The sequence below is a fragment of the Nicotiana tabacum genome, chromosome 18 (genome assembly GCF_000715075.1).
Source record: "Nicotiana tabacum cultivar K326 chromosome 18, ASM71507v2, whole genome shotgun sequence".
NCBI lineage: Eukaryota > Viridiplantae > Streptophyta > Magnoliopsida > Solanales > Solanaceae > Nicotiana > Nicotiana tabacum.
This window is the reverse complement of record NC_134097.1, coordinates 140,864,441-140,877,027: the sequence shown is the minus strand read 5'-3', so window position 1 is coordinate 140,877,027 and position 12,587 is coordinate 140,864,441.

The window sequence follows — 12,587 nt, the reverse complement described above, 5'->3', positions numbered from 1 at the left end:
TATTTCCAAGTATTTGTTACACTTATAGAAAGGGTAAGTATTCAGCCAGATATTGTGATGGCCCAAAGGGGTCATCACTTGTTTTTAAATTAAATTCTGCATTTCAATACCTTAAAAACCTTATTTAGCTTCACCTTGATTTGCGTACGCAGTCGGGGCACGTAGCCGGAGAGCTTAAATGTGAAAATCTGTGAAAAATGATAAGTTTTGACTATAAAATGAATAAATTTAACTTCGGTCAATGTTTTGGGTAAACGTACTCGGACCCATGATTTGACGGTCCCGAAAGGTTAGTAGGAAAATATGGGACCTAGGCATATGCCCGGAATCGAATTCCGAGATACCAAGCCCGAGAAATGAATTTTCAAAGAAAATTGTTTTCTGAAATTGTTTAAAGAAATTTGAAATGAAATTTGATTAGAACATAATGATATCGGGCCCGTATTTTGGTTCCAGTGCCCGGTATAGGTCTTATATATGATTTAAGACATTTCTGTAAAATTGGTGAAAAACGGATGTCATTTGACGTGATTCAGACCTAAATTGCTAAAGTTGATGTTTTAAGAAGTTTGGGAAAAAATTCTATGATTTTGAGGTTTAATTCATTGTTATTGAGGTTATTTTGGTGATTTTATTACACAAATAAGTCCGTGGGATGTATTGAGATTATGTGTATATTTGGTTTGGAGCCCCGAGGGCTCGGGTGAGTTTTGGATAGGCCACGGGGTGCATTTGGAACTTAGAAAAAAATTGCAGAATTTTAGCTGGTGCGCCCAGGCCGGCAGGCTTCACATTTGTGAAGCCTGGCTCGCAAATGCAAGCTCACAAATGCGAAGGCTGGATCGCAAATGCGAAGCCAGCCCAGGCGCGTCTTGCTCGCAAATGCGAAATTCCCCTGCTCAGTCTTGGGTCACAAATGCGACCCTTTCTTCGCAATTCCCAAGTCGCAAATGCGACTATTCTTTGCAAATGCGAAAAGCCCAGATTTCCTATGGGTTCGTAAATGCGAGCTTCCCTTTGCAAATCCCAAGCCAGCAGAGGTCGGGGTTCGCATTTCCCATACCTGCGACCTGTAACTTTTATACTTAACCGATTTTAAACCCATTTTTCATATCCTCTCAAAACATAAACACCCTAGGACAATTTTTCAAAGGCTTCTTCTTCTCCAAATCAATTGTAAGTCATTTTTAACTAGTTTTCTTCGATCATTAAAATCTTTTAACATGATTTCAACTCAAAATCAATGATTTTCATGGGGGAAATTGGGTATTTTGGGTAGAACCTAGGTTTTTAAAAAAATTGGGGATTTGGACCTCGATTTGAGGTCCGATTTCAAAACAAATCATATATTTGGGTTCGTGGGGAGTGGGTAATCGGGTTTTGGTTTGAACCTCGGGTTTTGACCATGTGGGCCCGGGGGCAATTTTTGACTTTTGGGTAAAACTTTAGAAAACTCATTTTCATGTATTGGGGTTGATTCATTTAGTGTTTATTGATGTAATTAAGTAACTGGTGATTAGATACGAGCGAATTGGTGGTGGAATCAAGGGGTAAAGCTATAGTTGAAACGTGAATTGTGTTAGTGGCATTAAGGTAAGTGGCTTGTCTAACCATGTGTGGGGGACCTTCCCCTTAGGATATGATATCTTTGGTAATTGAAATGCCTTGTACGTGAGGTGACAAGTGCATACTTGAGCTAATTGTTGAAAGTCCGGTTTTACTTTAAGTATTTCAATTGAGTTCCTTTTTCCTGCTTTATTCTACTTGCGAATTTAGCCTGTTATAGTTTAGAAAAGCATGTGTAGTTTATTTAATTGTCTATCTACTTAAACTGCCTTAATTACATTACATTAAGCATGTTAGGCTAGAATTAACTGTTACTTGGTACGAAATTTTGAATTTAATTGTGTATTCTTATGTTGCTGCTGTGTGTTTTTACTTTGGGACTACGGGACGACATCTCGGGAGATTCCCTATACGTATTTATGATCTGGTTGTTGCTGTGTATTTTACTTTGGGACTACGGGCATCCTGGGAGATCCCCTGTACGCATTTATGTTCTGGACTGAGGTGCGGGATACCAAGAGATCCCTGTCACGTATATTGAGGATACCAAGAGATCCTACCAAGAGATCCCTAGCATTTATTGAGGATACCAAGAGATCCTCGGGATACCAAGAGATCCTTAGCATATATTGAGGATACCAAGAGATCCCTAGCATATAATGAGGATACCAAGAGATCCTCGGGATACAAAGAGATCCCTAACATACATTGAGGATACCGAGAGATCCTCGGGATGCCAAAGATCCCTGACATATATTAAGGGTACTAAGAGATCCTCGGGATACTGAGAGATCCCCGGTTATCATCCTTGTTATGAGTGATACTTCCTGGTGTTTGCCATTATTTCTGTTTCCGTTATTGTATTCCTTATTATCCTGTGTAGATTCTTACTGTAGATCTGTACTGCTTATCTTATACTGTCATGTCTTATATTCTCTGTATTTATTCAACCTCAGTAGGGCCCTGGCCTTCCTCGTCACTACCTAACTGAGGTTAGGCTTGGCACTAACAGAGTACCGCTGTGGTGTACTCATGGCCCTTCTGCGCATGTCTTTCATGTGTAGATCCAGGTACCGCTGATCAGGCGTACTATCGTTGAGAGAGGCGTTTGCTTAGAGACTCCGAGGTACATCTACCACGTCCGCAGACCAAGGAGTCCCTTTCTATTCCTGCCTTTAGTATTTAGCCCTTCTATACTTTTCTGTTCTTTATTAGAAATTTCGAAGTTAGAGCTATGTAGTATTTCTTTTCTTAGCTTGTGATTCATGGGTTTCTAGGTCTTGGATTTATGTTTGATGTTGAGAGTTAAACATGGTGTATGCCGAGCGACACATTTACACACTATTATTGCTTTATTTCTATTTTTAGATTGTTTTACTGTTGCAAGTTTGGTTTTCTTTCGCAAATTTAGGCTTACCTAGTCAAAGAGACTAGGTGCCGTCACGATGGTTCACAGAGGGCGAATTGGGGTCGTGACAAGTTGGTATCAGAGCTCTAGGTTCATATGAGTCATGGATCACAAGCCGATTTATTAGAGACTCGCTGATCGGTACGGAGACGTCTGTACTTATCTACGAGAGGCTATGTAACCGTTAGAAAAATTCCACTACATTTGATTTCCCTATCGTCCGAGATTTTTGACATCATGAATTCTGAACTTCTATCTTCTATTCTCTCACCGATGGTGAGGACACGCGCACGCGCATATGCACGCGATGAAGCAAGAGCACCCGTGCGACCTGCCACCAAGGAGCCACCAACAGTTCTAGCAAGAGCCCAGGCACCGGATGTGCCTACTGCTACTACTGCTCCAGCCCTTCAGGAGACATTTGCACAGTTACGAGCATGTTTGGTACGTTAGTTCAGGCAGGGTTAATCAGGTTGTACCAACTACTTCACAGATTAGGGAAGGGACCCAGACTTCCACCACCCCCACTCCAGAGCAGCGAGTTCCCATTATTCAAGTTCTAGGTGTCATGGCAACACAACTTGTGGTCCCAGTTCAGCAGGTGGTGAGGACCTCTCGCTGAGTAGAGGACAGGTGGGTCCATGATAGAGAGGACAGACGAGGTCAGGAGAAAGAGTATAGGGAAGTAAGGAGACCTCGTAGACTGGAGAGACCCACTGGTCCTTATTTTAGAGGAAGAGTATGGCATGGTAGAGGTTCTGTGTGTCAGCCAGCTCAATTTGTATCTCAGATTTCACACAGTGTGTCAGGTGTTCAGGGGTCTTGAGGTACCTGTACCGCACATTTCCCACTGCCACGTTCCCCCCAGTGCCTGTTTTAAGTGTGGCAACACATGCCATATGGTGAGGGATTTCCCCAGACTTGGGAGGGGTGCACCTTCACAGACTTCTCAGCCACAACGTGCCCCTCAAAGTTCTTAGGCTATGGTTACAGCTCTAGTTGCTACCCCACCTACGCAGCCAGCTAAAGGTGGAGGTCGGGGAGGTAGTGGTCACCCTAGAAGGGGAGGCCATTCCAGATACTATGCCCTTCCTGCCTGTACCGAGGCTGTTGCCTCTGATTCTGTCATCACAGGTATTATATTGGTTTGTCACAGAGATGCATCGGTTCTATTCGATCCATGCTCTACTTATTCTTATGTCTCTTCTTATTTTGCTCCACATTTGGGTGTATCTTAGGATTCTTTGAGTTCCCTTGTTTATGTTTCTACTCTTGTGGGAGATTCTCTCATTGTGGACCGCATTTATCGGTCGTGTTTGGTTGCTCTTAGTGGTTTTGAGACCAGAGCCGATTTATTGTTACTCAGCATGGTTGATTTTGATATTATCTTGGGCATGGACTGGTTGTCGCCCCATTATGCTATTCTTGATTGTCATGCCAAGAACGTGACGCTGGCTATGCTAGGTGTACCGTATGTTGAGTGGATGGGTACCTTAGATTACACCCCCAGTAGAGTTATTTCTTTTCTTAAAGCTCAGTGTATGGTTGAGAAGGGGTGTGATGCATATTTAGCTTATGTGAGAGATGTCAACATTGATACCCCCTTCAGTTGATTCAGTTCCAGTATTACAGGATTTTCCCGATGTGTTTCCAGTTGATCTTCTAGGCATGCCGCCTGATAGAGATATTGATTTTGACATTGATCTGTTGCTGGGCACTCAGCCCATTTTTATTCCTTTGTATCGTATGGCTCTTCCTGAGTTGAAGGAGTTGAAGGATCAATTACAGGAATTGCTTGATAAGGGTTTTATTCGGCTCAGTGTATCACCTTGGGGTGCTCCTGTCTTGTTTGTGAAGAAAAAGGATTGTTCTATGCGTATGTGTATTGATTATCGCCAGTTGAACAAGGTTACAATGAAGAATCTTTATCCTTTACCTCGTATTGATGATCTGGTTCACCAGCTTTAGGGCGCACGAGTGTTTTCTAAGATTGACTTGCGCTCAGGTTACCATCAGTTGAAGATTCGGGATCCAGATATCCCGAAGACCGCTTTCAAGATGCGGTATGGTCATTACGAGTTCCTTGTTATGTCATTTGGGCTGACCAATGCCCCAACAGCCTTTATGCATTTGATGCACAATGTGTTTCATTTGTATCTTGACTCGTTCGTCATTGTCTTTGTTGATGATATTCTGGTGTATTACCGGAGTCGGGAAGATCATGAGCAACACCTTAGGACTGTGCTTTAGACCCTGAGAGAGAAGAAGTTATATGCTAAATTCTTGAAATGTGAGTTTTGGTTGGATTTAGTGGCATTCTTAGGCCACGTGGTATCGAGTAAGGGTATTCAGGTGGATCCGAAGAAGACAGAGGCTGTGCAGAGTTGTCCCAGACCATCCTCTGCTACAAAGATCCGTAGTTTCCTTGGTTTGGCGGGTTACTACCATCGTTTTGTGGAGGAGTTTTCATCGATTGCAGCCCCTATGACCAGGTTGACCCAGAAGGGTGTTCCGTTTCAGTAGACGGAGGATTGTGAGGCGAGCTTTCAGAATCTCAAGACAGCTCTGACTACGGCACCAGTGTTGGTTTTGCCCACAGGTTCAGGGCCTTACGCAGTCTATTGTGATGCATCTCGTATTGGACTTGGTGCAGTGTTGATGCAGGATGGCAAGGTCATATCCTATGCTTCACGGTAGTTGAAGATTCATGAGAAGAACTATTCGGTTCATCATTTAGAGTTGGCAGCCATTGTTCACGCATTAAAGATTTGGAGGCATTATCTGTATGGCGTGGCATGTGAGGTGTTCACATATCACAAGAGTCTTCAGTAAGTGTTCAAGCAAAAAGGAGTTGAATTTGAGACAGAGGAGGTGGTTGGAGTTGTTGAAAGACTATGATATCACTATCTTATATCACCTGGGAAAGGGCAATGTGGTGGCCGATGCTTTGGGTAGGAATTCAGCCAGTATGAGCAGTCTTGCTTATATTCCGGTCGGTGAGAGACCACTTGCTTTGGATGTTCAGGCTTTGGCCAATCAGTTCGTGAGGTTGGATGTGTTTGAGCCCAACCATGTGTTAGCTTGCATAGTCGCTCGTTCTTCATTATTGGAGCATATTTGATATCGACAGTATGATGATCCCCATTTGTGTGTCCTCAGCGACACGGTGAGCACGGAGGTGCCAAGAAGGTTACCTTAGGTGATGATGGTGTTTTGAGATTGCAGGGTCGAGTTTGTGTGCCTAATGTAGATGGGCTTCGGGAGTTGATTTTAGAGGAGGCCCATAGCTCCCGGTACTCTATTCATCCGGGTGCCGCGAAAATGTATCAGGATTTGCGGCAGCATTATTGGTGGCGGAGAATGAAGAAGGATATCATTGCATATGTGGCTCGGTGTTTGAATTGTCAGCAGGTTAAGTACAAACATTAGAGGCCTGGTGGTTTATTTCATAGGATTGAGCTTCCCGAGTGGAAGTGGGAGCGAATCACTATGGACTTTGTTGTTGGACTCCCGCAGACTCGGAGGAAGTTTGACGCAGTATGGGTCATTATGGATCGGCTGACCAAGTCCACTCATTTTATTCCTGTGTGTACTACTTATTATTCGGAGTGGTTTTCAGAGATTTATATCAGGGAGATTGTTCGTCTGCATGGTATTCCAGTTTCCATCATTTCAGATAGAGGTACCCAGTTCACATCACGGTTCTGGAGAGCCGTTCAGCATGAGTTAGGTACTCGGGTAGAGTTGAGTATAGTATTTCACCCTTAGATGGACAGACAGTCCGAGTGCACTATTCAGATTCTTGAGGATATACTTCGTGCGTGTGTGTTTGAGTTTGGAGGGTCTTGGGATCAGTTCTTGCCATTAGCGGAGTTTGCTTACAACAATAGCTATCAGTCTAGCATTCAGATGACACCTTATAAGGCCTTATATGAGAGGCGGTGTAGATCCCCGGTGGCTTGGTTCGAGCCGAGCGAAGCTAGATTATTAGGCACAGACTTAGTTCAGGATGCTTTGGAGAAGGTTAAGGTGATTCAGGATAGAGTCCGTACAGCCCAGTCCAGACAGAAGAGTTATGCGGACCGGAAGGTACGTGATGTTTCCTATTTGGTTGGAGAGAGGGTTCTGCTTCGGGTTTCGCCTATGAAAGGCGTCATGAGATTCGGGAAGAAAGGGAAGTTGAGTCTGAGATTTATTGGCCCTTTTGAGATATTGAGGCGTGTTGAGGAGGTTGCTTATGAGGCTTGCCTTACCTCCCAGCTTGGCCAGAGTTCACCCGGTATTCCATGTTTCGATGCTCCGGAGGTATCACGGGGATCCGTCACACGTGTTAGATTTCAGCACTGTCCAGTTGGACAAGGACTTGTCTTATGAGGAGGAGTCGGTAGCTATTCTAGATCGGCAGGTTTGTCAGTTGAGATCGAAGAGTTTTCCTTCTGTTCGTGTTCAGTGGAGAGGTCAGCCTCCTGAGGCATCGACCTGGGAGTCCGAGTTCGATATGCGGAGCCGTTATCCCCATCTTTTCCCCGACTCAGGCACTTTCTTCTTCTATCCGTTCGAGGATGAACAATTGTTTTAGAGGTGGAGAATGTGATGGCCCAAAGAGGACATCCCTTGTTTTTAAATTAAATTCTCCATTCTAAGACCTTAAAAACCTCATTTAGCTTCACCTTAAATTGCATGCGCAGTTCGGGCGCGTAGCTGGAAAGCTTAAATGTGAAAATCTATGAAATATCATAAGTTTTGACTATAAAATGAATAAATTTGACTTCGGTCAATGTTTTGGGTAAACAAACTCGGACCCATGATTGACGATCCCGGAAGGTCAGTAGGAAAATATGGGACCTGGGCGTATGCCCGGAATCGAATTCCGAGGTCCCAAACCCGAGAAATGAATTTTTAAAGAAAATTATTTTTTGAAATTGTTTAAAAAAATTTGAAATGAAATTTAATTAGAACATGATGGTATCGGGCCCGTATTTTGGTTCCGATGCCCAGTACAGGTCTTATATATGATTTAAGATATTTCTGTAAAATTTGGTGAAAAATGGATGTCATTTGACATGATGCGGACCTAAATTGCTAAAGTTGATGTTTTAAGAAGTTTGAGAAAAATTCTATGATTTTGAGGTTTAATTCATTGTTATTGAGGTTATTTTAGTAATTTTATTACACGAATAAGTCCATGGGATGTTTTTGAGGTTGTATGTATATTTGGTTTGGAGCCCCGAGGGCTCGGGTGAGTTTTGGATAGGCCACGGGGTGCATTTGGAACTTAGAAAAAAATTGCAGAATTTTAGCTGGTGTGCCTAGGCCTGCAGGCTTCGCATTTGCGAAGCCTGGCTCGCAAATACGAGATCGCAGATGCGAAGGCTGGATCGCAAATGCAAAACCAGCCCAGGCCTGTCTTGCTCGCAAATGCGAGGCTTCGATCGCAAATGCAAATTTCCCCTGCTTAGCCTTGGGTCGCAAATGCGACCCTTTCTTTGCAATTCCCAAGTCGCAAATGCGACTATTCGTTCGCAAATGCAAAAAGCCCAGATTTCCTATGGGTTCGCAAATGCGAGCTTCCCTTTGCAATTCTCAAGCCAGCAGAGGTCGGGATTCGCAATTGCGAACCCCTGTTCGCATTTCCCATACCTGCGACCTGCAAGTTTTATACTTAATAGATTTTAAACCCATTTTTCATATCCTCTCAAAACATAAAGACCCTAAGACGATTTTTCAAAGGTTTCTTCTTCTCCAAGTCAATTTTAAGTCATTTTAAACTAGTTTCTTCAATCATTAACATCTTTTAACATGAATCAATGATTTTCTTGGGGGAAATTGGGTATTTTGGATATAACCTAGGTTTTTCAAAAATTGGGGATTTGGACCTCGATTTGAGGCCCGATTTCAAAACAAATCATATATTTGGATTCGTGGGGGAATGGGTAATCGGATTTTGGTTCGAACCTCTGACCATGTGGGCACGGGGGCGATTTTTGACTTTTTGGGTAAAACTTTAGAAACTCATTTTCATGCATTGAGATTGATACATTTAACGTTTATTGATGTAATTAAGTAACTGGTGACTAGATACGAGCGAATTGGTGGTGTAATCAAGGGGTAAAGCTGTAGTTGAAACATGAATTGTGTTCGTGGCATTGAGATAAGTGGCTTGTCTAACCTTGTGTGGGGGACCTTCCCCTTAGGATACGATATATTTGGTAATTGAAATGCCTTGTACATGAGGTGACGAGTGCGTACTTGAGCTAATTATTGAAAGTCCGGTTTTACTTTAAGTATTTCAATTGAGTTCCTTTGTCCTGCTTTATTCTACTTGCGAATTTAGCCTGTTATAGTTTAGAAAAGCATGTGTAGTTTATTTAATTGTCTATCTACTTAAACTGCCTTAATTACATTACATTAAGCATGTTAGGCTAGAATTAACTGTTACTTGGTACGAAATTTTGAATTTAATTGTGTATTCTTATGTTGCTGCTATGTGTTTTTACTTTGGGACTACGTGACGACATCTCGGGAGATTCCCTATACGTATTTATGATCTGGTTGTTGCTGTGTATTTTACTTTGGGACTACGGGCATCCTGGGAGATCCCCTGTACGCATTTATGTTCTGGACTGAGGTGCGGGATACCAAGAGATCCCTGTCACGTATATTGAGGATACCAAGAGATCCTACCAAGAGATCCCTAGCATTTATTGAGGATACCAAGAGATCCTCGGGATACCAAGAGATCCTTAGCATATATTGAGGATACCAAGAGTTCCTCGGGATACCAAGATATCCCTAGCATATAATGAGGATACCAAGAGATCCCTAACATTTATTAAGGATACCAAGAGATCCTCGGGATACCAAGAGATCCCTAGCATATAATGAGGATACCAAGAGATCCTCGGGATATAAAGAGATCCCTAACATACATTGAGGATATCGAGAGATCCTCGGGATGCCAAAAGATCCCTGACATATATTAAGGGTACTAAGAGATCCTCGGGATACTGAGAGATCCCCGGTTATCATCCTTGTTATGAGTGATACTTCCTGGTGTTTGCCATTATTTCTGTTTCCGTTATTGTATTCCTTATTATCCTGTGTAGATTCTTACTGTAGATCTGTACTGCTTATCTTATACTGTCATGTCTTATATTCTCTGTATTTATTCAACCTCAGTAGGGCCCTGGCCTTCCTCGTTACTACCTAACTGAGGTTAGGCTTGGCACTTACAGAGTACCGTTGTGGTGTACTCATGGCCCTTCTGCGCATGTCTTTCATGTGTAGATCCAGGTACCGCTGATCAGGCGTACTATCGTTGAGAGAGGCATTTTCTTAGAGACTCTGAGGTACATCTACTGCGTCCGCAGACCAAGGAGTCCCTTTCTATTCCTGCCTTTAGTATTTAGCCCTTTTGTACTTTTCTATTCTTTATTAGAAATTTCGAAGTTAGAGCTATGTAGTATTTCTTTTCTTAGTTTGTGATTCATGGGTTTCTGGGTCTTGGATTTATGTTTGATGTTGAGAGTTAAACATGGTGTATGCCGAGCGGCACATTTACACACTGTTATTTCTTTATTTCTATTTTTAGATTGTTTTACTTCCGTAAGTTTGGTTATCTTCCGCAAATTTAGGCTTACCTAGTCGTAGAGACTAGGTGCCGTCACGATGGTTCATGGAGGGCGAGCCGGGGTCGTGATAGATATGATTCTTGATAGGGTTCTATATGTTCCTTCTTTCAAATATAACTTATTATCAGTTCATAAATTATGTGGCCAATTCAGTTGTTCTATCAGTCTGACGTCCAACAAATGTCTGTTGCAGGTCCCTTTAATAAAAAGGGGACACATTTTTGGTGAAGTGAGGGTTGATCTGTACCTGCTCCAGCCCAATAGTTTAGAGTCTAGACTTTTGTTGAATCAAAATGTAATTTCATTTCCAAAAGGAAGCAATTCCAGTCCGTTTTCTACTAGTGTTTCTTTTTCAGCGCCTGTGTTTGCTGATGCTACATCTAATGTAAGAGAATGGCATGTCAGATTGGGGCACTTTCCCTTTGCATTAATGAAAAATCTCAGTTTCATTTATTTTCCTTCAAATTTTGATTATGTGTGTGATGTCTGTCCTCAAGCCAGGCAAACTAGGCTTCCTTTCCCAATTAGTCAAATCAGATCTTCAAGCATATTTGATCTTATTCATATAGACACTTGGGGACCTTTTAAGACCAATAAATACAATGGATATAAATATTTTTTAACCATAGTTGATGATTTCAGTAGAGCAACCTGAACTTTCTTGTTAAGTACAAAAAGTAATGCATTCTCAGTTTTGAAGTCTTTTCTTACTATGATGGAGAGACAATTTAACAAGAAGGTCAAGAAGCTAAGATCTGATAATGCTTTGGAATTGGGGAAGGGGATATAAGAATCTACATTTCTGCATTCATTGGGTATACTACATGAAACATCTTGTGTTGCTACTCCACAACAAAATAATGTTGGGGAGAGGAAACATAGTGTTGATACCCAATTTTTTCCTGTATATTTTTATATGAAATATACTTTCAAAATAGCAGGTATATGCATATCTAAGTATGTTCCAAGGTTTACTAATTTTCTCTTAATTTTTATAGATTTTTAAATCTATTTATTGCCCTATTTTATTAAGAAAAACCCAATAATTATCCCCAAATTTATCATTTTGGGTGATTCACTTATTGGATTCTCATATTTATATTAAAATATAGCTGGCATAACTTTTTCATATTTTTACAAATTTGTTTAGTATTTTTAAAGCTAAACTGCATATAATTGCGATATTAGCCTATTTTAAATTTTATTGTTTTCATAATTATAAAATTGACTCCAGTATTTTTAATTTGATAATTACGTATTATTAATCATTTTAGTACCTTTAATTTATTTTCAAAAATTATTTTACTATTTTTTTATAAAATAAATAAGGGAAAATGGCTATTTAAATGTTAGCCCCGTTTATTTCAATTTTAGCCTTATTTGAACCTCCAATTGAACCCAATTTTAAACACAATTACCCTAACCCAATCCTTGTTTGAACCGATCCAAACCCAACCCTGTTAAACCTCCCCACCTACTCAATTAATCCAGGCCGTTGATCAAAATGATCAACGGCCACCAAATACCCTTTCCTTTTTTAATCCTGACCTACCCCCTAACCCTAACCATTTCACAACCCCACCACCTCTGAAACCCTGCAATCTCTCAAACTCTCTCGAGTCTTCTCAGAACCCTAGCCGCCTCTCACCGCTTCCACCCTAAAAGCCACCGGAATCCATGGCTTCCAGGGCTATGTGAGTCTTATACCTACCTCCTGTTGCTCTTACATGCCTAATCTCTGAAGATTCAAGGCCTGGCCTTGAAGGTTTACACCCAGACCTCTGCCGATTCAAGGTTCCAGAGTCATCGCCGGCCTTGCTCTGGTGTACCATGATGTTTTGAGCCTGGTTCTGACCTCTCCGACTCAGATTGGTGACCTTTTCAAAGCCTTTCTCATTTCTGGGGTTCTTCTGAAACCCTAACCCTTCGAGGTTTTCTCCGATCTCTTTGGATCCGTTGTGTATCTGTGCTCTCTTTGAGTT